The sequence below is a fragment of the Staurois parvus genome, unplaced genomic scaffold (assembly GCF_062004578.1).
Source record: "Staurois parvus isolate SC_StPar_1 unplaced genomic scaffold, SC_StPar_1.0 ptg002946l, whole genome shotgun sequence".
Lineage (NCBI taxonomy): Eukaryota > Metazoa > Chordata > Amphibia > Anura > Ranidae > Staurois > Staurois parvus.
The window spans coordinates 12,501-37,500 of NW_028320742.1; the positions used below are offsets into that span (position 1 = coordinate 12,501).

A 25,000-nucleotide genomic window follows, 5' to 3' on the forward strand; every position below is an offset into this window, starting at 1 on the left:
CACTTCTGACAATCACATTTACTTTCCTCTACAACCACCGCAACCGCTCAGCTTTTCGGGGCTACCACAGAAACAACACTGCTCAAAACAAGGAAAGGAACACTTTTAAAGCACGTCACATCTCAATGGACAAACGTGGCATGCTGGATATCTGGACTTGCATGCTGGAGATCATCTTCTCTGCCTCTGCCAGTGCTCATCCTGTTCCTCCTTGCACAAAGAAGCAGATACCGGTCCTGCTGATGGCTTAAGGACCTTCCACGGCCCTCTCCAGCTCTCCTAGATTAACTGCCTGTCTCCCGGAATCTCCTCCACGCTCGTGAGACTATGCTGGGAGACATAGCAACCCTGCTGGCAATGGCATGTATTGATGTGCCATGCTGGAGGAGTTAGACTGCCTGTGCAACCTCTGTAGGGTCCAGGGATCGCCTCATGCTACCAGTAGTGACACGGACGCTAGCCAAATGCAAAACTAGTGAAAAACGCTCTGAAAAATAAAAAGATGAGCAGGGAAAAAACTGTATGTCAGTGGCCTCCGCCTGTAAAACCATTTCTCTTTTGGGGGTCATCTCATTGTTGCCCGTCCAGTGCACCTGTTGTTGATTTCATTAACACCAAAGCAGCTGAAAGTGATTAACAAAGCCCTGTGCTACTTAACTGACCAGATCAATAGCCCTGGAGTTTCATTGACTTGATACTATACTCTGAGTAAAAAGTCTTCCTTGAATTTTTTGGAGCAGGGTTCATGAAGATCAGAGAGTTGTGAGAGCTTTGCCAGGCCATGCTGTTAAATGTGACACTTGTGCTTGGGCCAAGAATAAATGGAGTGAGAATTTCACAAGTAAGGGCCAGTGGAATTGAAAAGCAACAAAGACACCGACCACGAAGGGACTTGAACCCTCAATCTTCTGACCCGAAGTCAGACGCCTTATCCATTAGGCCACGCGGTCTGCTGCAGCTCTTGCTCAACTTTGTGGCATGCGGACTAGGCCACCGGTTAAGGTTGACCTCTGACCTTTTCCAATACTCGCTTTGCTCCAGTGGATTTGCTAGACAAGATGTGAAAAGTTTGACTTGGTGCCAAGGTCATGCTTTAGGAAGGTCATTTGCAAGAGGTCCTAGGTGCACAGGGTTAATACAGCCCCTTCATGTTGCTAATTGATTCCTAGAGCCCCACGTGTAGAGGACATTTCAAGAGGAAGGACAGGGAAGTCGGTGTTTCTTGTGAGGATGGCCGAGTGGTCTAAGGTGCCAGACTCAAGAGTTCCCTCTTCACATTGCGTGTGTGTTCTGGTCTCCAAATGGAGGCGTGGGTTCAAATCCCACTTCTGACAATCACATTTACTTTCCTCTACAACCACCGCAACCGCTCAGCTTTTCGGGGCTACCACAGAAACAACACTGCTCAAAACAAGGAAAGGAACACTTTTAAAGCACGTCACATCTCAATGGACAAACGTGGCATGCTGGATATCTGGACTTGCATGCTGGAGATCATCTTCTCTGCCTCTGCCAGTGCTCATCCTGTTCCTCCTTGCACAAAGAAGCAGATACCGGTCCTGCTGATGGCTTAAGGACCTTCCACGGCCCTCTCCAGCTCTCCTAGATTAACTGCCTTTCTCCCGGAATCTCCTCCACGCTCGTGAGACTATGCTGGGAGACATAGCAACCCTGCTGGCAATGGCATGTATTGATGTGCCATGCTGGAGGAGTTAGACTGCCTGTGCAACCTCTGTAGGGTCCAGGGATCGCCTCATGCTACCAGTAGTGACACGGACGCTAGCCAAATACAAAACTAGTGAAAAACGCTCTGAAAAATAAAAAGATGAGCAGGGAAAAAACTGTATGTCAGTGGCCTCCGCCTGTAAAACCATTTCTCTTTTGGGGGTCATCGCATTGTTGCCCGTCCAGTGCACCTGTTGTTGATTTCATTAACACCAAAGCAGCTGAAAGTGATTAACAAAGCCCTGTGCTACTTAACTGACCAGATCAATAGCCCTGGAGTTTCATTGACTTGATACTATACTCTGAGTAAAAAGTCTTCCTTGAATTTTTTGGAGCAGGGTTCATGAAGATCAGAGAGTTGTGAGAGCTTTGCCAGGCCATGCTGTTAAATGTGACACTTGTGCTTGGGCCAAGAATAAATGGAGTGAGAATTTCACAAGTAAGGGCCAGTGGAATTGAAGAGCAACAAAGACACCGACCACGAAGGGACTTGAACCCTCAATCTTCTGATCCGAAGTCAGACGCCTTATCCATTAGGCCACGCGGTCTGCCGCAGCTCTTGCTCAACTTTGTGGCATGCGGACTAGGCCACCGGTTAAGGTTGACCTCTGACCTTTTCCAATACTCGCTTTGCTCCAGTGGATTTGCTAGACAAGATGTGAAAAGTTTGACTTGGTGCCAAGGTCATGCTTTAGGAAGGTCATTTGCAAGAGGTCCTAGGTGCACAGGGTTAATACAGCCCCTTCATGTTGCTAAGTGATTCCTAGAGCCCCACGTGTAGAGGACATTTCAAGAGGAAGGACAGGAAAGTCGGTGTCTCTTGTCAGGATGGCCGAGTGGTCTAAGGCGCCAGACTCAAGAGTTCCCTTCTTCACATTGCGTGTGTGTTCTGGTCTCCAAATGGAGGCGTGGGTTCAAATCCCACTTCTGACAATCACATTTACTTTCCTCTACAACCACCGCAACCGCTCAGCTTTTCGGGGCTACCACAGAAACAACACTGCTCAAAACAAGGAAAGGAACACTTTTAAAGCACGTCACATCTCAATGGACAAACGTGGTATGCTGGATATCTGGACTTACATGCTGGAGATCATCTTCTCTGCCTCTGCCAGTGCTCATCCTGTTCCTCCTTGCACAAAGAAGCAGATACCGGTCCTGCTGATGGCTTAGGGACCTTCCACGGCCCTGTCCAGCTCTCCTAGATTAACTGCCTGTCTCCCGGAATCTCCTCCACGCTCGTGAGACTATGCTGGGAGACATAGCAACCCTGCTGGCAATGGCATGTATTGATGTGCCATGCTGGAGGAGTTAGACTGCCTGTGCAACCTCTGTAGGGTCCAGGGATCGCCTCATGCTACCAGTAGTGACACGGACGCTAGCCAAATACAAAACTAGTGAAAAACGCTCTGAAAAATAAAAAGATGAACAGGGAAAAAACTGTATGTCAGTGGCCTCCGCCTGTAAAACCATTTCTCTTTTGGGGGTCATCTCATTGTTGCCCGTCCAGTGCACCTGTTGTTGATTTCATTAACACCAAAGCAGCTGAAAGTGATTAACAAAGCCCTGTGCTACTTAACTGACCAGATCAATAGCCCTGGAGTTTCATTGACTTGATACTATACTCTGAGTAAAAAGTCTTCCTTGAATTTTTTGGAGCAGGGTTCATGAAGATCAGAGAGTTGTGAGAGCTTTGCCAGGCCATGCTGTTAAATGTGACACTTGTGCTTGGGCCAAGAATAAATGGAGTGAGAATTTCACAAGTAAGGGCCAGTGGAATTGAAGAGCAACAAAGACACCGACCACGAAGGGACTTGAACCCTCAATCTTCTGATCCGAAGTCAGACGCCTTATCCATTAGGCCACGCGGTCTGCCGCAGCTCTTGCTCAACTTTGTGGCATGCGGACTAGGCCACCGGTTAAGGTTGACCTCTGACCTTTTCCAATACTCGCTTTGCTCCAGTGGATTTGCTAGACAAGATGTGAAAAGTTTGACTTGGTGCCAAGGTCATGCTTTAGGAAGGTCATTTGCAAGAGGTCCTAGGTGCACAGGGTTAATACAGCCCCTTCATGTTGCTAAGTGATTCCTAGAGCCCCACGTGTAGAGAACATTTCAAGAGGAAGGACAGGGAAGTCGGTGTCTCTTGTCAGGATGGCCGAGTGGTCTAAGGCGCCAGACTCAAGAGTTCCCTTCTTCACATTGCGTGTGTGTTCTGGTCTCCAAATGGAGGCGTGGGTTCAAATCCCACTTCTGACAATCACATTTACTTTCCTCTACAACCACCGCAACCGCTCAGCTTTTCGGGGCTACCACAGAAACAACACTGCTCAAAACAAGGAAGGGAACACTTTTAAAGCACGTCACATCTCAATGGACAAACGTGGCATGCTGGATATCTGGACTTGCATGCTGGAGATCATCTTCTCTGCCTCTGCCAGTGCTCATCCTGTTCCTCCTTGCACAAAGAAGCAGATACCGGTCCTGCTGATGGCTTAAGGACCTTCCACGGCCCTCTCCAGCTCTCCTAGATTAACTGCCTTTCTCCCGGAATCTCCTCCACGCTCGTGAGACTATGCTGGGAGACATAGCAACTCTGCTGGCAATGGCATGTATTGATGTGCCATGCTGGAGGAGTTAGACTGCCTGTGCAACCTCTGTAGGGTCCAGGGATCGCCTCATGCTACCAGTAGTGACACGGACGCTAGCCAAATACAAAACTAGTGAAAAACGCTCTGAAAAATAAAAAGATGAGCAGGGAAAAAACTGTATGTCAGTGGCCTCCGCCTGTAAAACCATTTCTCTTTTGGGGGTCATCGCATTGTTGCCCGTCCAGTGCACCTGTTGTTGATTTCATTAACACCAAAGCAGCTGAAAGTGATTAACAAAGCCCTGTGCTACTTAACTGACCAGATCAATAGCCCTGGAGTTTCATTGACTTGATACTATACTCTGAGTAAAAAGTCTTCCTTGAATTTTTTGGAGCAGGGTTCATGAAGATCAGAGAGTTGTGAGAGCTTTGCCAGGCCATGCTGTTAAATGTGACACTTGTGCTTGGGCCAAGAATAAATGGAGTGAGAATTTCACAAGTAAGGGCCAGTGGAATTGAAGAGCAACAAAGACACCGTCCACGAAGGGACTTGAACCCTCAATCTTCTGATCCGAAGTCAGACGCCTTATTCATTAGGCCACACGGTCTGCGCAGCTCTTGCTCAACTTTGTGGCATGCGGACTCGGCCACCGGTTAAGGTTGACCTCTGACCTTTTCCAATACTCGCTTTGCTCCAGTGGATTTGCTAGACAAGATGTGAAAAGTTTGACTTGGTGCCAAGGTCATGCTTTAGGAAGGTCATTTGCAAGAGGTCCTAGGTGCACAGGGTTAATACAGCCCCTTCATGTTGCTAAGTGATTCCTAGAGCCCCACGTGTAGAGAACATTTCAAGAGGAAGGACAGGGAAGTCGGTGTCTCTTGTCAGGATGGCCGAGTGGTCTAAGGCGCCAGACTCAAGAGTTCCTTTCTTCACATTGCGTGTGTGTTCTGGTCTCCAAATGGAGGCGTGGGTTCAAATCCCACTTCTGACAATCACATTTACTTTCCTCTACAACCACCGCAACCGCTCAGCTTTTCGGGGCTACCACAGAAACAACACTGCTCAAAACAAGGAAAGGAACACTTTTAAAGCACGTCACATCTCAATGGACAAACGTGGCATGCTGGATATCTGGACTTGCATGCTGGAGATCATCTTCTCTGCCTCTGCCAGTGCTCATCCTGTTCCTCCTTGCACAAAGAAGCAGATACCGGTCCTGCTGATGGCTTAAGGACCTTCCACGGCCCTGTCCAGCTCTCCTAGATTAACTGCCTGTCTCCCGGAATCTCCTCCACGCTCGTGAGACTATGCTGGGAGACATAGCAACCCTGCTGGCAATGGCATGTATTGATGTGCCATGCTGGAGGAGTTAGACTGCCTGTGCAACCTCTGTAGGGTCCAGGGATCGCCTCATGCTACCAGTAGTGACACGGACGCTAGCCAAATGCAAAACTAGTGAAAAACGCTCTGAAAAATAAAAAGATGAGCAGGGAAAAAACTGTATGTCAGTGGCCTCCACCTGTAATACCATTTCTCTTTTGGGGGTCATCTCATTGTTGCCCGTCCAGTGCACCTGTTGTTGATTTCATTAACACCAAAGCAGCTGAAAGTGATTAACAAAGCCCTGTGCTACTTAACTGACCAGATCAATAGCCCTGGAGTTTCATTGACTTGATACTATACTCTGAGTAAAAAGTCTTCCTTGAATTTTTTGGAGCAGGGTTCATGAAGATCAGAGAGTTGTGAGAGCTTTGCCAGGCCATGCTGTTAAATGTGACACTTGTGCTTGGGCCAAGAATAAATGGAGTGAGAATTTCACAAGTAAGGGCCAGTGGAATTGAAGAGCAACAAAGACACCGACCACGAAGGGACTTGAACCCTCAATCTTCTGATCCGAAGTCAGACGCCTTATCCATTAGGCCACGCAGTCTGCCGCAGCTCTTGCTCAACTTTGTGGCATGCGGACTAGGCCACCGGTTAAGGTTGACCTCTGACCTTTTCCAATACTCGCTTTGCTCCAGTGGATTTGCTAGACAAGATGTGAAAAGTTTGACTTGGTGCCAAGGTCATGCTTTAGGAAGGTCATTTGCAAGAGGTCCTAGGTGCACAGGGTTAATACAGCCCCTTCATGTTGCTAAGTGATTCCTAGAGCCCCACGTTTAGAGGACATTTCAAGAGGAAGGACAAAGAAGTTGGTGTCTCTTTTCAGGATGGCCGAGTGGTCTAAGGCGCCAGACTCAAGAGTTCCCTCTTCACATTGCGTGTGTGTTCTGGTCTCCAAATGGAGGCGTGGGTTCAAATCCCACTTCTGACAATCGCATTTACTTTCCTCTACAACCACCGCAACTGCTCAGCTTTTCGGGGCTACCACAGAAACAACACTGCTCAAAACAAGGAAAGGAACACTTTTAAAGCACGTCACATCTCAATGGACAAACGTGGCATGCTGGATATCTGGACTTACATGCTGGAGATCATCTTCTCTGCCTCTGCCAGTGCTCATCCTGTTCCTCCTTGCACAAAGAAGCAGATACCGGTCCTGCTGATGGCTTAAGGACCTTCCACGGCCCTGTCCAGCTCTCCTAGATTAACTGCCTTTCTCCCGGAATCTCCTCCATGCTCGTGAGACTATGCTGGGAGACATAGCAACCCTGCTGGCAATGGCATGTATTGATGTGCCATGCTGGAGGAGTTAGACTGCCTGTGCAACCTCTGTAGGGTCCAGGGATCGCCTCATGCTACCAGTAGTGACACGGACGCTAGCCAAATACAAAACTAGTGAAAAACGCTCTGAAAAATAAAAAGATGAACAGGGAAAAAACTGTATGTCAGTGGCCTCCGCCTGTAAAACCATTTCTCTTTTGGGGGTCATCTTATTGTTGCCCGTCCAGTGCACCTGTTGTTGATTTCATTAACACCAAAGCAGCTGAAAGTGATTAAAAAAGCCCTGTGCTACTTAACTGACCAGATCAATAGCCCTGGAGTTTCATTGACTTGATACTATACTCTGAGTAAAAAGTCTTCCTTGAATTTTTTGGAGCAGGGTTCATGAAGATCAGAGAGTTGTGAGAGCTTTGCCAGGCCATGCTGTTAAATGTGACACTTGTGCTTGGGCCAAGAATAAATGGAGTGAGAATTTCACAAGTAAGGGCCAGTGGAATTGAAGAGCAACAAAGACACCGACCACGAAGGGACTTGAACCCTCAATCTTCTGATCCGAAGTCAGACGCCTTATCCATTAGGCCACGCGGTCTGCCGCAGCTCTTGCTCAACTTTGTGGCATGCGGACTATGCCACCGGTTAAGCTTGACCTCTGACCTTTTCCAATACTCGCTTTGCTCCAGTGGATTTGCTAGACAAGATGTGAAAAGTTTGACTTGGTGCCAAGGTCATGCTTTAGGAAGGTCATTTGCAAGAGGTCCTAGGTGCACAGGGTTAATACAGCCCCTTCATGTTGCTAAGTGATTCCTAGAGCCCCACGTGTAGAGGACATTTCAAGAGGAAGGACAGGAAAGTCGGAGTCTCTTGTCAGGATGGCCGAGTGGTCTAAGGCGCCAGATTCAAGAGTTCCCTCTTCACATTGCGTGTGTGTTCTGGTCTCCAAATGGAGGCGTGGGTTCAAATCCCACTTCTGCCAATCACATTTACTTTCCTCTACAACCACCGCAACCGCTCAGCTTTTTGGGGCTACCACAGAAACAACACTGCTCAAAACAAGGAAAGGAACACTTTTAAAGCACGTCACATCTCAATGGACAAACGTGGCATGCTGGATATCTGGACTTACATGCTGGAGATCATCTTCTCTGCCTCTGCCAGTGCTCATCCTGTTCCTCCTTGCACAAAGAAGCAGATACCGGTCCTGCTGATGGCTTAAGGACCTTCCACGGCCCTGTCCAGCTCTCCTAGATTAACTGCCTGTCTCCCGGAATCTCCTCCACGCTCGTGAGACTATGCTGGGAGACATAGCAACCCTGCTGGCAATGGCATGTATTGATGTGCCATGCTGGAGGAGTTAGACTGCCTGTGCAACCTCTGTAGGGTCCAGGGATCGCCTCATGCTACCAGTAGTGACACGGACGCTAGCCAAATACAAAACTAGTGAAAAACGCTCTGAAAAATAAAAAGATGAACAGGGAAAAAACTGTATGTCAGTGGCCTCCGCCTGTAAAACCATTTCTCTTTTGGGGGTCATCTCATTGTTGCCCGTCCAGTGCACCTGTTGTTGATTTCATTAACACCAAAGCAGCTGAAAGTGATTAAAAAAGCCCTGTGCTACTTAACTGACCAGATCAATAGCCCTGGAGTTTCATTGACTTGATACTATACTCTGAGTAAAAAGTCTTCCTTGAATTTTTTGGAGCAGGGTTCATGAAGATCAGAGAGTTGTGAGAGCTTTGCCAGGCCATGCTGTTAAATGTGACACTTGTGCTTGGGCCAAGAATAAATGGAGTGAGAATTTCACAAGTAAGGGCCAGTGGAATTGAAGAGCAACAAAGACACCGACCACGAAGGGACTTGAACCCTCAATCTTCTGATCCGAAGTCAGACGCCTTATCCATTAGGCCACGCGGTCTGCTGCAGCTCTTGCTCAACTTTGTGGCATGCGGACTAGGCCACCGGTTAAGGTTGACCTCTGACCTTTTCCAATACTCGCTTTGCTCCAGTGGATTTGCTAGACAAGATGTGAAAAGTTTGACTTGGTGCCAAGGTCATGCTTTAGGAAGGTCATTTGCAAGAGGTCCTAGGTGCACAGGGTTAATACAGCCCCTTCATGTTGCTAAGTGATTCCTAGAGCCCCACGTGTAGAGGACATTTCAAGAGGAAGGACAGGGAAGTTGGTGTCTCTTGTCAGGATGGCCGAGTGGTCTAAGGCGCCAGACTCAAGAGTTCCCTTCTTCACATTGCGTGTGTGTTCTGGTCTCCAAATGGAGGCGTGGGTTCAAATCCCACTTCTGACAATCACATTTACTTTACTCTACAACCACCGCAACCGCTCAGCTTTTCGGGGCTACCACAGAAACAACACTGCTCAAAACAAGGAAAGGAACACTTTTAAAGCACGTCACATCTCAATGGACAAACGTGGCATGCTGGATATCTGGACTTACATGCTGGAGATCATCTTCTCTGCCTCTGCCAGTGCTCATCCTGTTCCTCCTTGCACAAAGAAGCAGATACCGGTCCTGCTGATGGCTTAAGGACCTTCCACGGCCCTGTCCAGCTCTCCTAGATTAACTGCCTTTCTCCCGGAATCTCCTCCACGCTCGTGAGACTATGCTGGGAGACATAGCAACCCTGCTGGCAATGGCATGTATTGATGTGCCATGCTGGAGGAGTTAGACTGCCTGTGCAACCTCTGTAGGGTCCAGGGATCGCCTCATGCTACCAGTAGTGACACGGACGCTAGCCAAATGCAAAACTAGTGAAAAACGCTCTGAAAAATAAAAAGATGAGCAGGGAAAAAACTGTATGTCAGTGGCCTCCGCCTGTAAAACCATTTCTCTTTTGGGGGTCATCTCATTGTTGCCCGTCCAGTGCACCTGTTGTTGATTACATTAACACCAAAGCAGCTGAAAGTGATTAACAAAGCCCTGTGCTACTTAACTGACCAGATCAATAGCCCTGGAGTTTCATTGACTTGATACTATACTCTGAGTAAAAAGTCTTCCTTGAATTTTTTGGAGCAGGGTTCATGAAGATCAGAGAGTTGTGAGAGCTTTGCCAGGCCATGCTGTTAAATGTGACACTTGTGCTTGGGCCAAGAATAAATGGAGTGAGAATTTCACAAGTAAGGGCCAGTGGAATTGAAGAGCAACAAAGACACCGACCACGAAGGGACTTGAACCCTCAATCTTCTGATCCGAAGTCAGACGCCTTATCCATTAGGCCACGCGGTCTGCCGCAGCTCTTGCTCAACTTTGTGGCATGCGGACTAGGCCACCGGTTAAGGTTGACCTCTGACCTTTTCCAATACTCGCTTTGCTCCAGTGGATTTGCTAGACAAGATGTGAAAAGTTTGACTTGGTGCCAAGGTCATGCTTTAGGAAGGTCATTTGCAAGAGGTCCTAGGTGCACAGGGTTAATACAGCCCCTTCATGTTGCTAAGTGATTCCTAGAGCCCCACGTGTAGAGGACATTTCAAGAGGAAGGACAGGAAAGACGGTGTCTCTTGTCAGGATGGCCGAGTGGTCTAAGGTGCCAGACTCAAGAGTTCCCTCTTCACATTGCGTGTGTGTTCTGGTCTCCAAATGGAGGCGTGGGTTCAAATCCCACTTCTAACAATCGCATTTACTTTCCTCTACAACCACCGCAACCGCTCAGCTTTTTGGGGCTACCACAGAAACAACACTGCTCAAAACAAGGAGAGGAACACTTTTAAAGCACGTCACATCTCAATGGACAAACGTGGCATGCTGGATATCTGGACTTACATGCTGGAGATCATCTTCTCTGCCTCTGCCAGTGCTCATCCTGTTCCTCCTTGCACAAAGAAGCAGATACCGGTCCTGCTGATGGCTTAAGGACCTTCCACGGCCCTGTCCAGCTCTCCTAGATTAACTGCCTGTCTCCCGGAATCTCCTCCACGCTCGTGAGACTATGCTGGGAGACATAGCAACCGTGCTGGCAATGGCATGTATTGATGTGCCATGCTGGAGGAGTTAGACTGCCTGTGCAACCTCTGTAGGGTCCAGGAATCGCCTCATGCTACCAGTAGTGACACGGACGCTAGCCAAATGCAAAACTAGTGAAAAACGCTCTGAAAAATAAAAAGATGAGCAGGGAAAAAACTGTATGTCAGTGGCCTCCGCCTGTAAAACCATTTCTCTTTTGGGGGTCATCTCATTGTTGCCCGTCCAGTGCACCTGTTGTTGATTTCATTAACACCAAAGCAGCTGAAAGTGATTAACAAAGCCCTGTGCTACTTAACTGACCAGATCAATAGCCCTGGAGTTTCATTGACTTGATACTATACTCTGAGTAAAAAGTCTTCCTTGAATTTTTTGGAGCAGGGTTCATGAAGATCAGAGAGTTGTGAGAGCTTTGCCAGGCCATGCTGTTAAATGTGACACTTGTGCTTGGGCCAAGAATAAATGGAGTGAGAATTTCACAAGTAAGGGCCAGTGGAATTGAAGAGCAACAAAGACACCGACCACGAAGGGACTTGAACCCTCAATCTTCTGATCCGAAGTCAGACGCCTTATCCATTAGGCCACGCGGTCTGCCGCAGCTCTTGCTCAACTTTGTGGCATGCGGACTAGGCCACCGGTTAAGGTTGACCTCTGACCTTTTCCAATACTCGCTTTGCTCCAGTGGATTTGCTAGACAAGATGTGAAAAGTTTGACTTGGTGCCAAGGTCATGCTTTAGGAAGGTCATTTGCAAGAGGTCCTAGGTGCACAGGGTTAATACAGCCCCTTCATGTTGCTAAGTGATTCCTAGAGCCCCACGTGTAGAGGACATTTCAAGAGGAAGGACAGGAAAGACAGTGTCTCTTCTCAGGATGGCCGAGTGGTCTAAGGCGCCAGACTCAAGAGTTCCCTCTTCACATTGCGTATGTGTTCTGGTCTCCAAATGGAGGCGTGGGTTCAAATCCCACTTCTGACAATCGCATTTACTTTCCTCTACAACCACCGCAACCGCTCAGCTTTTCGGGGCTACCACAGAAACAACACTGCTCAAAACAAGGAAAGGAACACTTTTAAAGCACGTCACATCTCAATGGACAAACGTGGCATGCTGGATATCTGGACTTACATGCTGGAGATCATCTTCTCTGCCTCTGCCAGTGCTCATCCTGTTCCTCCTTGCACAAAGAAGCAGATACCGGTCCTGCTGATGGCTTAAGGACCTTCCACGGCCCTGTCCAGCTCTCCTAGATTAACTGCCTGTCTCCCGGAATCTCCTCCACGCTCGTGAGACTATGCTGGGAGACATAGCAACCGTGCTGGCAATGGCATGTATTGATGTGCCATGCTGGAGGAGTTAGACTGCCTGTGCAACCTCTGTAGGGTCCAGGAATCGCCTCATGCTACCAGTAGTGACACGGACGCTAGCCAAATGCAAAACTAGTGAAAAACGCTCTGAAAAATAAAAAGATGAGCAGGGAAAAAACTGTATGTCAGTGGCCTCCGCCTGTAAAACCATTTCTCTTTTGGGGGTCATCTCATTGTTGCCCGTGCAGTGCGCCTGTTGTTGATTTCATTAACACCAAAGCAGCTGAAAGTGATTAACAAAGCCCTGTGCTACTTAACTGACCAGATCAATAGCCCTGGAGTTTCATTGACTTGATACTATACTCTGAGTAAAAAGTCTTCCTTGAATTTTTTGGAGCAGGGTTCATGAAGATCAGAGAGTTGTGAGAGCTTTGCCAGGCCATGCTGTTAAATGTGACACTTGTGCTTGGGCCAAGAATAAATGGAGTGAGAATTTCACAAGTAAGGGCCAGTGGAATTGAAGAGCAACAAAGACACCGACCACGAAGGGACTTGAACCCTCAATCTTCTGATCCGAAGTCAGACGCCTTATCCATTAGGCCACGCGGTCTGCCGCAGCTCTTGCTCAACTTTGTGGCATGCGGACTAGGCCACCGGTTAAGGTTGACCTCTGACCTTTTCCAATACTCGCTTTGCTCCAGTGGATTTGCTAGACAAGATGTGAAAAGTTTGACTTGGTGCCAAGGTCATGCTTTAGGAAGGTCATTTGCAAGAGGTCCTAGGTGCACAGGGTTAATACAGCCCCTTCATGTTGCTAAGTGATTCCTAGAGCCCCACGTGTAGAGGACATTTCAAGAGGAAGGACAGGAAAGACAGTGTCTCTTCTCAGGATGGCCGAGTGGTCTAAGGCGCCAGACTCAAGAGTTCCCTCTTCACATTGCGTATGTGTTCTGGTCTCCAAATGGAGGCGTGGGTTCAAATCCCACTTCTGACAATCGCATTTACTTTCCTCTACAACCACCGCAACCGCTCAGCTTTTTGGGGCTACCACAGAAACAACACTGCTCAAAACAAGGAGAGGAACACTTTTAAAGCACGTCACATCTCAATGGACAAACGTGGCATGCTGGATATCTGGACTTACATGCTGGAGATCATCTTCTCTGCCTCTGCCAGTGCTCATCCTGTTCCTCCTTGCACAAAGAAGCAGATACAGGTCCTGCTGATGGCTTAAGGACCTTCCACGGCCCTGTCCAGCTCTCCTAGATTAACTGCCTGTCTCCCGGAATCTCCTCCACGCTCGTGAGACTATGCTGGGAGACATAGCAACCCTGCTGGCAATGGCATGTATTGATGTGCCATGCTGGAGGAGTTAGACTGCCTGTGCAACCTCTGTAGGGTCCAGGGATCGCCTCATGCTACCAGTATTGACACGGACGCTAGCCAAATACAAAACTAGTGAAAAACGCTCTGAAAAATAAAAAGATGAACAGGGAAAAAACTGTATGTCAGTGGCCTCCGCCTGTAAAACCATTTCTCTTTTGGGGGTCATCTCATTGTTGCCCGTCCAGTGCACCTGTTGTTGATTTCATTAACACCAAAGCAGCTGAAAGTGATTAACAAAGCCCTGTGCTACTTAACTGACCAGATCAATAGCCCTGGAGTTTCATTGACTTGATACTATACTCTGAGTAAAAAGTCTTCCTTGAATTTTTTGGAGCAGGGTTCATGAAGATCAGAGAGTTGTGAGAGCTTTGCCAGGCCATGCTGTTAAATGTGACACTTGTGCTTGGGCCAAGAATAAATGGAGTGAGAATTTCACAAGTAAGGGCCAGTGGAATTGAAGAGCAACAAAGACACCGACCACGAAGGGACTTGAACCCTCAATCTTCTGATCCGAAGTCAGACGCCTTATCCATTAGGCCACGCGGTCTGCTGCAGCTCTTGCTCAACTTTGTGGCATGCGGACTAGGCCACCGGTTAAGGTTGACCTCTGACCTTTTCCAATACTCGCTTTGCTCCAGTGGATTTGCTAGACAAGATGTGAAAAGTTTGACTTGGTGCCAAGGTCATGCTTTAGGAAGGTCATTTGCAAGAGGTCCTAGGTGCACAGGGTTAATACAGCCCCTTCATGTTGCTAAGTGATTCCTAGAGCCCCACGTGTAGAGGACATTTCAAGAGGAAGGACAGGGAAGTCGGTGTCTCTTGTCAGGATGGCCGAGTGGTCTAAGGCGCCAGACTCAAGGGTTCCCTTCTTCACATTGCGTGTGTGTTCTGGTCTCCAAATGGAGGCGTGGGTTCAAATCCCACTTCTGACAATCACATTTACTTTACTCTACAACCACCGCAACCGCTCAGCTTTTCGGGGCTACCACAGAAACAACACTGCTCAAAACAAGGAAAGGAACACTTTTAAAGCACGTCACATCTCAATGGACAAACGTGGCATGCTGGATATCTGGACTTACATGCTGGAGATCATCTTCTCTGCCTCTGCCAGTGCTCATCCTGTTCCTCCTTGCACAAAGAAGCAGATACCGGTCCTGCTGATGGCTTAAGGACCTTCCACGGCCCTGTCCAGCTCTCCTAGATTAACTGCCTGTCTCCCGGAATCTCCTCCACGCTCGTGAGACTATGCTGGGAGACATAGCAACCCTGCTGGCAATGGCATGTATTGATGTGCCATGCTGGAGGAGTTAGACTGCCTGTGCAACCTCTGTAGGATCCAGGGATCGCCTCATGCTACCAGTAGTGACACGGACGCTAGCCAAATGCAAAACTAGTGAAAAACGCTCTGAAAAATAAAAAGATGAACAGGGAAAAAACTGTATGTCAGTGGCCTCCGCCTGTAAAACCATTTCTCTTTTGGGGGTCATCTCATTGTTGCCCGTCCAGTGCACCTGTTGTTGATTTCATTAACACCAAAGCAGCTGAAAGTGATTAACAAAGCCCTGTGCTACTTAACTGACCAGATCAATAGCCCTGGAGTTTCATTGACTTGATACTATACTCTGAGTAAAAAGTCTTCCTTGAATTTTTTGGAGCAGGGTTCATGAAGATCAGAGAGTTGTGAGAGCTTTGCCAGGCCATGCTGTTAAATGTGACACTTGTGCTTGGGCCAAGAATAAATGGAGTGAGAATTTCACAAGTAAGGGCCAGTGGAATTGAAGAGCAACAAAGACACCGACCACGAAGGGACTTGAACCCTCAATCTTCTGATCCGAAGTCAGACGCCTTATCCATTAGGCCACGCGGTCTGCTGCAGCTCTTGCTCAACTTTGTGGCATGCGGACTAGGCCACCGGTTAAGGTTGACCTCTGACCTTTTCCAATACTCGCTTTGCTCCAGTGGATTTGCTAGACAAGATGTGAAAAGTTTGACTTGGTGCCAAGGTCATGCTTTAGGAAGGTCATTTGCAAGAGGTCCTAGGTGCACAGGGTTAATACAGCCCCTTCATGTTGCTAAGTGATTCCTAGAGCCCCACGTGTAGAGGACATTTCAAGAGGAAGGACAGGGAAGTCAGTGTCTCTTGTCAGGATGGCCGAGTGGTCTAAGGTGCCAGACTCAAGAGTTCCCTCTTCACATTGCGTGTGTGTTCTGGTCTCCAAATGGAGGCGTGGGTTCAAATCCCACTTCTGACAATCACATTTACTTTCCTCTACAACCACCGCAACCGCTCAGCTTTTTGGGGCTACCACAGAAACAACACTGCTCAAAACAAGGAAAGGAACACTTTTAAAGCACGTCACATCTCAATGGACAAACGTGGCATGCTGGATATCTGGACTTACATGCTGGAGATCATCTTCTCTGCCTCTGCCAGTGCTCATCCTGTTCCTCCTTGCACAAAGAAGCAGATACCGGTCCTGCTGATGGCTTAAGGACCTTCCACGGCCCTGTCCAGCTCTCCTAGATTAACTGCCTGTCTCCCGGAATCTCCTCCACGCTCGTGAGACTATGCTGGGAGACATAGCAACCGTGCTGGCAATGGCATGTATTGATGTGCCATGCTGGAGGAGTTAGACTGCCTGTGCAACCTCTGTAGGGTCCAGGGATCGCCTCATGCTACCAGTAGTGACACGGACGCTAGCCAAATGCAAAACTAGTGAAAAACGCTCTGAAAAATAAAAAGATGAGCAGGGAAAAAACTGTATGTCAGTGGCCTCCGCCTGTAAAACCATTTCTCTTTTGGGGGTCATCTCATTGTTGCCCGTCCAGTGCACCTGTTGTTGATTTCATTAACACCAAAGCAGCTGAAAGTGATTAACAAAGCCCTGTGCTACTTAACTGACCAGATCAATAGCCCTGGAGTTTCATTGACTTGATACTATACTCTGAGTAAAAAGTCTTCCTTGAATTTTTTGGAGCAGGGTTCATGAAGATCAGAGAGTTGTGAGAGCTTTGCCAGGCCATGCTGTTAAATGTGACACTTGTGCTTGGGCCAAGAATAAATGGAGTGAGAATTTCACAAGTAAGGGCCAGTGGAATTGAAGAGCAACAAAGACACCGACCACGAAGGGACTTGAACCCTCAATCTTCTGATCCGAAGTCAGACGCCTTATCCATTAGGCCACGTGGTCTGCCGCAGCTCTTGCTCAACTTTGTGGCATGCGGACTAGGCCACCGGTTAAGGTTGACCTCTGACCTTTTCCAATACTCGCTTTGCTCCAGTGGATTTGCTAGACAAGATGTGAAAAGTTTGACTTGGTGCCAAGGTCATGCTTTAGGAAGGTCATTTGCAAGAGGTCCTAGGTGCACAGGGTTAATACAGCCCCTTCATGTTGCTAAGTGATTCCTAGAGCCCCACGTGTAGAGAACATTTCAAGAGGAAGGACAGGGAAGTCGGGGTCTCTTGTCAGGATGGCCGAGTGGTCTAAGGCGCCAGACTCAAGAGTTCCCTTCTTCACATTGCGTGTGTGTTCTGGTCTCCAAATGGAGGCGTGGGTTCAAATCCCACTTCTGACAATCACATTTACTTTACTCTACAACCACCGCAACCGCTCAGCTTTTCGGGGCTACCACAGAAACAACACTGCTCAAAACAAGGAAAGGAACACTTTTAAAGCACGTCACATCTCAATGGACAAACGTGGCATGCTGGATATCTGGACTTACATGCTGGAGATCATCTTCTCTGCCTCTGCCAGTGCTCATCCTGTTCCTCCTTGCACAAAGAAGCAGATACCGGTCCTGCTGATGGCTTAAGGACCTTCCACGGCCCTGTCCAGCTCTCCTAGATTAACTGCCTGTCTCCCGGAATCTCCTCCACGCTCGTGAGACTATGCTGGGAGACATAGCAACCCTGCTGGCAATGGCATGTATTGATGTGCCATGCTGGAGGAGTTAGACTGCCTGTGCAACCTCTGTAGGGTCCAGGGATCGCCTCATGCTACCAGTAGTGACACGGACGCTAGCCAAATGCAAAACTAGTGAAAAACGCTCTGAAAAATAAAAAGATGAGCAGGGAAAAAACTGTATGTCAGTGGCCTCCGCCTGTAAAACCATTTCTCTTTTGGGGGTCATCTCATTGTTGCCCGTCCAGTGCACCTGTTGTTGATTTCATTAACACCAAAGCAGCTGAAAGTGATTAACAAAGCCCTGTGCTACTTAACTGACCAGATCAATACCCCTGGAGTTTCATTGACTTGATACTATACTCTGAGTAAAAAGTCTTCCTTGAATTTTTTGGAGCAGGGTTCATGAAGATCAGAGAGTTGTGAGAGCTTTGCCAGGCCATGCTGTTAAATGTGACACTTGTGCTTGGGCCAAGAATAAATGGAGTGAGAATTTCACAAGTAAGGGCCAGTGGAATTGAAGAGCAACAAAGACACCGACCACGAAGGGACTTGAACCCTCAATCTTCTGATCCGAAGTCAGACGCCTTATCCATTAGGCCACGCGGTCTGCCGCAGCTCTTGCTCAACTTTGTGGCATGCGGACTAGGCCACCGGTTAAGGTTGACCTCTGACCTTTTCCAATACTCGCTTTGCTCCAGTGGATTTGCTAGACAAGATGTGAAAAGTTTGACTTGGTGCCAAGGTCATGCTTTAGGAAGGTCATTTGCAAGAGGTCCTAGGTGCACAGGGTTAATACAGCCCCTTCATGTTGCTAAGTGATTCCTAGAGCCCCACGTGTAGAGAACATTTCAAGAGGAAGGACAGGGAAGTCAGTGTCTCTTGTCAGGATGGCCGAGTGGTCTAAGGCGCCAGACTCAAGAGTTCCCTTCTTCACATTGCGTGTGTGTTCTGGTCTCCAAATGGAGGCGTGGGTTCAAATCCCACTTCTGACAATCACATTTACTTTACTCTGCAACCGCTCAGCTTTTCGGGGCTACCACAGAAACAACACTGCCCAAAACAAGGAAAGGAACACTTTTAAAGCACGTCACATCTCAATGGACAAACGTGGCATGCTGGATATCTGGACTTACATGCTGGAGATCATCTTCTCTGCCTCTGCCAGTGCTCATCCTGTTCCTCCTTGCACAAAGAAGCAGATACCGGTCCTGCTGATGGCTTAAGGACCTTCCACGGCCCTGTCCAGCTCTCCTAGATTAACTGCCTGTCTCCCGGAATCTCCTCCACGCTCGTGAGACTATGCTGGGAGACATAGCAACCCTGCTGGCAATGGCATGTATTGATGTGCCATGCTGGAGGAGTTAGACTGCCTGTGCATCCTCTGTAGGATCCAGGGATCGCCTCATGCTACCAGTAGTGACACGGACGCTAGCCAAATGCAAAACTAGTGAAAAACGCTCTGAAAAATAAAAAGATGAACAGGGAAAAAACTGTATGTCAGTGGCCTCCGCCTGTAAAACCATTTCTCTTTTGGGGGTCATCTCATTGTTGCACGTCCAGTGCACCTGTTGTTGATTTCATTAACACCAAAGCAGCTGAAAGTGATTAACAAAGCCCTGTGCTACTTAACTGACCAGATCAATAGCCCTGGAGTTTCATTGACTTGATACTATACTCTGAGTAAAAAGTCTTCCTTGAATTTTTTGGAGCAGGGTTCATGAAGATCAGAGAGTTGTGAGAGCTTTGCCAGGCCATGCTGTTAAATGTGACACTTGTGCTTGGGCCAAGAATAAATGGAGTGAGAATTTCACAAGTAAGGGCCAGTGGAATTGAAGAGCAACAAAGACACCGACCACGAAGGGACTTGAACCCTGAATCTTCTGATCCGAAGTCAGACGCCTTATCCATTAGGCCACGCGGTCTGCCGCAGCTCTTGCTCAACTTTGTGGCATGCGGACTAGGCCACCGGTTAAGGTTGACCTCTGACCTTTTCCAATACTCGCTTTGCTCCAGTGGATTTGCTAGACAAGATGTGAAAAGTTTGACTTGGTGCCAAGGTCATGCTTTAGGAAGGTCATTTGCAAGAGGTCCTAGGTGCACAGGGTTAATACAGCCCCTTCATGTTGCTAAGTGATTCCTAGAGCCCCACGTGTAGAGAACATTTCAAGAGGAAGGACAGGAAAGTCAGTGTCTCTTGTCAGGATGGCCGAGTGGTCTAAGGCGCCAGACTCAAGAGTTCCCTTCTTCACATTGCGTGTGTGTTCTGGTCTCCAAATGGAGGCGTGGGTTCAAATCCCACTTCTGACAATCGCATTTACTTTCCTCTACAACCACCGCAACCGCTCAGCTTTTCGGGGCTACCACAGAAACAACACTGCTCAAAACAAGGAAAGGAACACTTTTAAAGCACGTCACATCTCAATGGACAAACGTGGCATGCTGGATATCTGGACTTACATGCTGGAGATCATCTTCTCTGCCTCTGCCAGTGCTCATCCTGTTCCTCCTTGCACAAAGAAGCAGATACCGGTCCTGCTGATGGCTTAAGGACCTTCCACGGCCCTGTCCAGCTCTCCTAGATTAACTGCCTGTCTCCCGGAATCTCCTCCACGCTCGTGAGACTATGCTGGGAGACATAGCAACCCTGCTGGCAATGGCATGTATTGATGTGCCATGCTGGAGGAGTTAGACTGCCTGTGCAACCTCTGTAGGGTCCAGGGATCGCCTCATGCTACCAGTAGTGACACGGACGCTAGCCAAATGCAAAACTAGTGAAAAACGCTCTGAAAAATAAAAAGATGAGCAGGGAAAAAACTGTATGTCAGTGGCCTCCACCTGTAAAACCATTTCTCTTTTGGGGGTCATCTCATTGTTGCCCGTCCAGTGCACCTGTTGTTGATTTCATTAACACCAAAGCAGCTGAAAGTGATTAACAAAGCCCTGTGCTACTTAACTGACCAGATCAATAGCCCTGGAGTTTCATTGACTTGATACTATACTCTGAGTAAAAAGTCTTCCTTGAATTTTTTGGAGCAGGGTTCATGAAGATCAGAGAGTTGTGAGAGCTTTGCCAGGCCATGCTGTTAAATGTGACACTTGTGCTTGGGCCAAGAATAAATGGAGTGAGAATTTCACAAGTAAGGGCCAGTGGAATTGAAGAGCAACAAAGACACCGACCGCGAAGGGACTTGAACCCTCAATCTTCTGATCCGAAGTCAGACGCCTTATCCATTAGGCCACGCAGTCTGCCGCAGCTCTTGCTCAACTTTGTGGCATGCGGACTAGGCCACCGGTTAAGGTTGACCTCTGACCTTTTCCAATACTCGCTTTGCTCCAGTGGATTTGCTAGACAAGATGTGAAAAGTTTGACTTGGTCCCAAGGTCATGCTTTAGGAAGGTCATTTGCAAGAGGTCCTAGGTGCACAGGGTTAATACAGCCCCTTCATGTTGCTAAGTGATTCCTAGAGCCCCACGTGTAGAGGACATTTCAAGAGGAAGGACCGAGAAGTTGGTGTCTCTTTTCAGGATGGCCGAGTGGTCTAAGGCGCCAGACTCAAGAGTTCCCTCTTCACATTGCGTGTGTGTTCTGGTCTCCAAATGGAGGCGTGGGTTCAAATCCCACTTCTGACAATCGCATTTACTTTCCTCTACAACCACCGCAACCGCTCAGCTTTTCGGGGCTACCACAGAAACAACACTGCTCAAAACAAGGAAAGGAACACTTTTAAAGCACGTCACATCTCAATGGACAAACGTGGCATGCTGGATATCTGGACTTACATGCTGGAGATCATCTTCTCTGCCTCTGCCAGTGCTCATCCTGTTCCTCCTTGCACAAAGAAGCAGATACCGGTCCTGCTGATGGCTTAAGGACCTTCCACGGCCCTGTCCAGCTCTCCTAGATTAACTGCCTGTCTCCCGGAATCTCCTCCACGCTCGTGAGACTATGCTGGGAGACATAGCAACCCTGCTGGCAATGGCATGTATTGATGTGCCATGCTGGAGGAGTTAGACTGCCTGTGCAACCTCTGTAGGGTCCAGGGATCGCCTCATGCTACCAGTAGTGACACGGACGCTAGCCAAATGCAAAACTAGTGAAAAACGCTCTGAAAAATAAAAAGATGAGCAGGGAAAAAACTGTATGTCAGTGGCCTCCGCCTGTAAAACCATTTCTCTTTTGGGGGTCATCTCATTGTTGCCCGTCCAGTGCACCTGTTGTTGATTTCATTAACACCAAAGCAGCTGAAAGTGATTAACAAAGCCCTGTGCTACTTAACTGACCAGATCAATAGCCCTGGAGTTTCATTGACTTGATACTATACTCTGAGTAAAAAGTCTTCCTTGAATTTTTTGGAGCAGGGTTCATGAAGATCAGAGAGTTGTGAGAGCTTTGCCAGGCCATGCTGTTAAATGTGACACTTGTGCTTGGGCCAAGAATAAATGGAGTGAGAATTTCACAAGTAAGGGCCAGTGGAATTGAAGAGCAACAAAGACACCGACCACGAAGGGACTTGAACCCTCAATCTTCTGATCCGAAGTCAGACGCCTTATCCATTAGGCCACGCGGTCTGCCGCAGCTCTTGCTCAACTTTGTGGCATGCGGACTAGGCCACCGGTTAAGGTTGACCTCTGACCTTTTCCAATACTCGCTTTGCTCCACTGGATTTGCTAGACAAGATGTGAAAAGTTTGACTTGGTGCCAAGGTCATGCTTTAGGAAGGTCATTTGCAAGAGGTCCTAGGTGCACAGGGTTAATACAGCCCCTTCATGTTGCTAAGTGATTCCTAGAGCCCCACGTGTAGAGAACATTTCAAGAGGAAGGACAGGGAAGTCGGTGTCTCTTGTCAGGATGGCCGAGTGGTCTAAGGCGCCAGACTCAAGAGTTCCCTTCTTCACATTGCGTGTGTGTTCTGGTCTCCAAATGGAGGCGTGGGTTCAAATCCCACTTCTGACAATCACATTTACTTTCCTCTACAACCACCGCAACCGCTCAGCTTTTCGGGGCTACCACAGAAACAACACTGCTCAAAACAAGGAAAGGAACACTTTTAAAGCACGTCACATCTCAATGGACAAACGTGGCATGCTGGATATCTGGACTTGCATGCTGGAGATCATCTTCTCTGCCTCTGCCAGTGCTCATCCTGTTCCTCCTTGCACAAAGAAGCAGATACCGGTCCTGCTGATGGCTTAAGGACCTTCCACGGCCCTGTCCAGCTCTCCTAGATTAACTGCCTGTCTCCCGGAATCTCCTCCACGCTCGTGAGACTATGCTGGGAGACATAGCAACCCTGCTGGCAATGGCATGTATTGATGTGCCATGCTGGAGGAGTTAGACTGCCTGTGCAACCTCTGTAGGGTCCAGGGATCGCCTCATGCTACCAGTAGTGACACGGACGCTAGCCAAATGCAAAACTAGTGAAAAACGCTCTGAAAAATAAAAAGATGAGCAGGGAAAAAACTGTATGTCAGTGGCCTCCACCTGTAAAACCATTTCTCTTTTGGGGGTCATCTCATTGTTGCCCGTCCAGTGCACCTGTTGTTGATTTCATTAACACCAAAGCAGCTGAAAGTGATTAACAAAGCCCTGTGCTACTTAACTGACCAGATCAATAGCCCTGGAGTTTCATTGACTTGATACTATACTCTGAGTAAAAAGTCTTCCTTGAATTTTTTGGAGCAGGGTTCATGAAGATCAGAGAGTTGTGAGAGCTTTGCCAGGCCATGCTGTTAAATGTGACACTTGTGCTTGGGCCAAGAATAAATGGAGTGAGAATTTCACAAGTAAGGGCCAGTGGAATTGAAGAGCAACAAAGACACCGACCACGAAGGAACTTGAACCCTCAATCTTCTGATCTGAAGTCAGACGCCTTATCCATTAGGCCACGCGGTCTGCTGCAGCTCTTGCTCAACTTTGTGGCATGCGGACTAGGCCACCGGTTAAGGTTGACCTCTGACCTTTTCCAATACTCGCTTTGCTCCAGTGGATTTGCTAGACAAGATGTGAAAAGTTTGACTTGGTGCCAAGGTCATGCTTTAGGAAGGTCATTTGCAAGAGGTCCTAGGTGCACAGGGTTAATACAGCCCCTTCATGTTGCTAAGTGATTCCTAGAGCCCCACGTGTAGAGAACATTTCAAGAGGAAGGACAGGGAAGTCAGTGTCTCTTGTCAGGATGGCCGAGTGGTCTAAGGCGCCAGACTCAAGAGTTCCCTTCTTCACATTGCGTGTGTGTTCTGGTCTCCAAATGGAGGCGTGGGTTCAAATCCCACTTCTGACAATCACATTTACTTTCCTCTACAACCACCGCAACTGCTCAGCTTTTCGGGGCTACCACAGAAACAACACTGCTCAAAACAAGGAAAGGAACACTTTTAAAGCACGTCACATCTCAATGGACAAACGTGGTATGCTGGATATCTGGACTTACATGCTGGAGATCATCTTCTCTGCCTCTGCCAGTGCTCATCCTGTTCCTCCTTGCACAAAGAAGCAGATACCGGTCCTGCTGATGGCTTAAGGACCTTCCACGGCCCTGTCCAGCTCTCCTAGATTAACTGCCTGTCTCCCGGAATCTCCTCCACGCTCGTGAGACTATGCTGGGAGACATAGCAACCCTGCTGGCAATGGCATGTATTGATGTGCCATGCTGGAGGAGTTAGACTGCCTGTGCAACCTCTGTAGGGTCCAGGGATCGCCTCATGCTACCAGTAGTGACACGGACGCTAGCCAAATACAAAACTAGTGAAAAACGCTCTGAAAAATAAAAAGATGAACAGGGAAAAAACTGTATGTCAGTGGCCTCCGCCTGTAAAACCATTTCTCTTTTGGGGGTCATCTCATTGTTGCCCGTCCAGTGCACCTGTTGTTGATTTCATTAACACCAAAGCAGCTGAAAGTGATTAACAAAGCCCTGTGCTACTTAACTGACCAGATCAATAGCCCTGGAGTTTCATTGACTTGATACTATACTCTGAGTAAAAAGTCTTCCTTGAATTTTTTGGAGCAGGGTTCATGAAGATCAGAGAGTTGTGAGAGCTTTGCCAGGCCATGCTGTTAAATGTGACACTTGTGCTTGGGCCAAGAATAAATGGAGTGAGAATTTCACAAGTAAGGGCCAGTGGAATTGAAGAGCAACAAAGACACCGACCACGAAGGGACTTGAACCCTCAATCTTCTGATCCGAAGTCAGACGCCTTATCCATTAGGCCACGCGGTCTGCCGCAGCTCTTGCTCAACTTTGTGGCATGCGGACTAGGCCACCGGTTAAGGTTGACCTCTGACCTTTTCCAATACTCGCTTTGCTCCAGTGGATTTGCTAGACAAGATGTGAAAAGTTTGACTTGGTGCCAAGGTCATGCTTTAGGAAGGTCATTTGCAAGAGGTCCTAGGTGCACAGGGTTAATACAGCCCCTTCATGTTGCTAAGTGATTCCTAGAGCCCCACGTGTAGAGA

General features: G+C 48.1%; 30 non-coding genes across 30 annotated transcripts; 13 read left to right on the plus strand and 17 right to left on the minus strand.

The window, feature by feature from the left end:
- Window positions 1-877: 877 nt before the first annotated feature.
- On the minus strand, window positions 878-950 carry TRNAR-UCG (transfer RNA arginine (anticodon UCG)). The gene has a single exon. It is a non-coding gene; the product is annotated as a tRNA-Arg (tRNA).
- A 1,250-nt stretch (window positions 951-2,200) lies between these two features.
- TRNAR-UCG (transfer RNA arginine (anticodon UCG)) lies at window positions 2,201-2,273 on the minus strand. The gene has a single exon. It is a non-coding gene; the product is annotated as a tRNA-Arg (tRNA).
- Window positions 2,274-2,547: 274 nt separating this feature from the next.
- On the plus strand, window positions 2,548-2,658 carry TRNAL-CAA (transfer RNA leucine (anticodon CAA)). Its single transcript has 2 exons — window positions 2,548-2,585; window positions 2,613-2,658. It is a non-coding gene; the product is annotated as a tRNA-Leu (tRNA).
- An 866-nt stretch (window positions 2,659-3,524) lies between these two features.
- Window positions 3,525-3,597, minus strand: TRNAR-UCG (transfer RNA arginine (anticodon UCG)). The gene has a single exon. It is a non-coding gene; the product is annotated as a tRNA-Arg (tRNA).
- A 274-nt stretch (window positions 3,598-3,871) lies between these two features.
- Window positions 3,872-3,982, plus strand: TRNAL-CAA (transfer RNA leucine (anticodon CAA)). The gene is made up of 2 exons: window positions 3,872-3,909; window positions 3,937-3,982. It is a non-coding gene; the product is annotated as a tRNA-Leu (tRNA).
- A 1,212-nt stretch (window positions 3,983-5,194) lies between these two features.
- Window positions 5,195-5,305, plus strand: TRNAL-CAA (transfer RNA leucine (anticodon CAA)). Its single transcript has 2 exons — window positions 5,195-5,232; window positions 5,260-5,305. It is a non-coding gene; the product is annotated as a tRNA-Leu (tRNA).
- An 866-nt stretch (window positions 5,306-6,171) lies between these two features.
- TRNAR-UCG (transfer RNA arginine (anticodon UCG)) lies at window positions 6,172-6,244 on the minus strand. The gene has a single exon. It is a non-coding gene; the product is annotated as a tRNA-Arg (tRNA).
- A 274-nt stretch (window positions 6,245-6,518) lies between these two features.
- TRNAL-CAA (transfer RNA leucine (anticodon CAA)) lies at window positions 6,519-6,628 on the plus strand. The gene is made up of 2 exons: window positions 6,519-6,556; window positions 6,583-6,628. It is a non-coding gene; the product is annotated as a tRNA-Leu (tRNA).
- Window positions 6,629-7,494: 866 nt separating this feature from the next.
- On the minus strand, window positions 7,495-7,567 carry TRNAR-UCG (transfer RNA arginine (anticodon UCG)). The gene has a single exon. It is a non-coding gene; the product is annotated as a tRNA-Arg (tRNA).
- Window positions 7,568-8,817: 1,250 nt separating this feature from the next.
- TRNAR-UCG (transfer RNA arginine (anticodon UCG)) lies at window positions 8,818-8,890 on the minus strand. Its single transcript has one exon. It is a non-coding gene; the product is annotated as a tRNA-Arg (tRNA).
- A 274-nt stretch (window positions 8,891-9,164) lies between these two features.
- Window positions 9,165-9,275, plus strand: TRNAL-CAA (transfer RNA leucine (anticodon CAA)). The gene is made up of 2 exons: window positions 9,165-9,202; window positions 9,230-9,275. It is a non-coding gene; the product is annotated as a tRNA-Leu (tRNA).
- An 866-nt stretch (window positions 9,276-10,141) lies between these two features.
- Window positions 10,142-10,214, minus strand: TRNAR-UCG (transfer RNA arginine (anticodon UCG)). Its single transcript has one exon. It is a non-coding gene; the product is annotated as a tRNA-Arg (tRNA).
- A 1,250-nt stretch (window positions 10,215-11,464) lies between these two features.
- Window positions 11,465-11,537, minus strand: TRNAR-UCG (transfer RNA arginine (anticodon UCG)). The gene has a single exon. It is a non-coding gene; the product is annotated as a tRNA-Arg (tRNA).
- Window positions 11,538-12,787: 1,250 nt separating this feature from the next.
- Window positions 12,788-12,860, minus strand: TRNAR-UCG (transfer RNA arginine (anticodon UCG)). Its single transcript has one exon. It is a non-coding gene; the product is annotated as a tRNA-Arg (tRNA).
- Window positions 12,861-14,110: 1,250 nt separating this feature from the next.
- Window positions 14,111-14,183, minus strand: TRNAR-UCG (transfer RNA arginine (anticodon UCG)). The gene has a single exon. It is a non-coding gene; the product is annotated as a tRNA-Arg (tRNA).
- Window positions 14,184-14,457: 274 nt separating this feature from the next.
- TRNAL-CAA (transfer RNA leucine (anticodon CAA)) lies at window positions 14,458-14,568 on the plus strand. The gene is made up of 2 exons: window positions 14,458-14,495; window positions 14,523-14,568. It is a non-coding gene; the product is annotated as a tRNA-Leu (tRNA).
- Window positions 14,569-15,434: 866 nt separating this feature from the next.
- Window positions 15,435-15,507, minus strand: TRNAR-UCG (transfer RNA arginine (anticodon UCG)). The gene has a single exon. It is a non-coding gene; the product is annotated as a tRNA-Arg (tRNA).
- Window positions 15,508-15,781: 274 nt separating this feature from the next.
- On the plus strand, window positions 15,782-15,891 carry TRNAL-CAA (transfer RNA leucine (anticodon CAA)). Its single transcript has 2 exons — window positions 15,782-15,819; window positions 15,846-15,891. It is a non-coding gene; the product is annotated as a tRNA-Leu (tRNA).
- An 866-nt stretch (window positions 15,892-16,757) lies between these two features.
- On the minus strand, window positions 16,758-16,830 carry TRNAR-UCG (transfer RNA arginine (anticodon UCG)). The gene has a single exon. It is a non-coding gene; the product is annotated as a tRNA-Arg (tRNA).
- A 274-nt stretch (window positions 16,831-17,104) lies between these two features.
- On the plus strand, window positions 17,105-17,215 carry TRNAL-CAA (transfer RNA leucine (anticodon CAA)). The gene is made up of 2 exons: window positions 17,105-17,142; window positions 17,170-17,215. It is a non-coding gene; the product is annotated as a tRNA-Leu (tRNA).
- An 866-nt stretch (window positions 17,216-18,081) lies between these two features.
- On the minus strand, window positions 18,082-18,154 carry TRNAR-UCG (transfer RNA arginine (anticodon UCG)). Its single transcript has one exon. It is a non-coding gene; the product is annotated as a tRNA-Arg (tRNA).
- A 274-nt stretch (window positions 18,155-18,428) lies between these two features.
- Window positions 18,429-18,539, plus strand: TRNAL-CAA (transfer RNA leucine (anticodon CAA)). The gene is made up of 2 exons: window positions 18,429-18,466; window positions 18,494-18,539. It is a non-coding gene; the product is annotated as a tRNA-Leu (tRNA).
- An 857-nt stretch (window positions 18,540-19,396) lies between these two features.
- On the minus strand, window positions 19,397-19,469 carry TRNAR-UCG (transfer RNA arginine (anticodon UCG)). The gene has a single exon. It is a non-coding gene; the product is annotated as a tRNA-Arg (tRNA).
- Window positions 19,470-19,743: 274 nt separating this feature from the next.
- On the plus strand, window positions 19,744-19,854 carry TRNAL-CAA (transfer RNA leucine (anticodon CAA)). The gene is made up of 2 exons: window positions 19,744-19,781; window positions 19,809-19,854. It is a non-coding gene; the product is annotated as a tRNA-Leu (tRNA).
- Window positions 19,855-20,720: 866 nt separating this feature from the next.
- TRNAR-UCG (transfer RNA arginine (anticodon UCG)) lies at window positions 20,721-20,793 on the minus strand. The gene has a single exon. It is a non-coding gene; the product is annotated as a tRNA-Arg (tRNA).
- Window positions 20,794-21,067: 274 nt separating this feature from the next.
- TRNAL-CAA (transfer RNA leucine (anticodon CAA)) lies at window positions 21,068-21,177 on the plus strand. The gene is made up of 2 exons: window positions 21,068-21,105; window positions 21,132-21,177. It is a non-coding gene; the product is annotated as a tRNA-Leu (tRNA).
- Window positions 21,178-22,043: 866 nt separating this feature from the next.
- Window positions 22,044-22,116, minus strand: TRNAR-UCG (transfer RNA arginine (anticodon UCG)). The gene has a single exon. It is a non-coding gene; the product is annotated as a tRNA-Arg (tRNA).
- A 274-nt stretch (window positions 22,117-22,390) lies between these two features.
- On the plus strand, window positions 22,391-22,501 carry TRNAL-CAA (transfer RNA leucine (anticodon CAA)). The gene is made up of 2 exons: window positions 22,391-22,428; window positions 22,456-22,501. It is a non-coding gene; the product is annotated as a tRNA-Leu (tRNA).
- Window positions 22,502-23,714: 1,213 nt separating this feature from the next.
- TRNAL-CAA (transfer RNA leucine (anticodon CAA)) lies at window positions 23,715-23,825 on the plus strand. The gene is made up of 2 exons: window positions 23,715-23,752; window positions 23,780-23,825. It is a non-coding gene; the product is annotated as a tRNA-Leu (tRNA).
- Window positions 23,826-24,691: 866 nt separating this feature from the next.
- On the minus strand, window positions 24,692-24,764 carry TRNAR-UCG (transfer RNA arginine (anticodon UCG)). The gene has a single exon. It is a non-coding gene; the product is annotated as a tRNA-Arg (tRNA).
- Window positions 24,765-25,000: the final 236 nt, after the last annotated feature.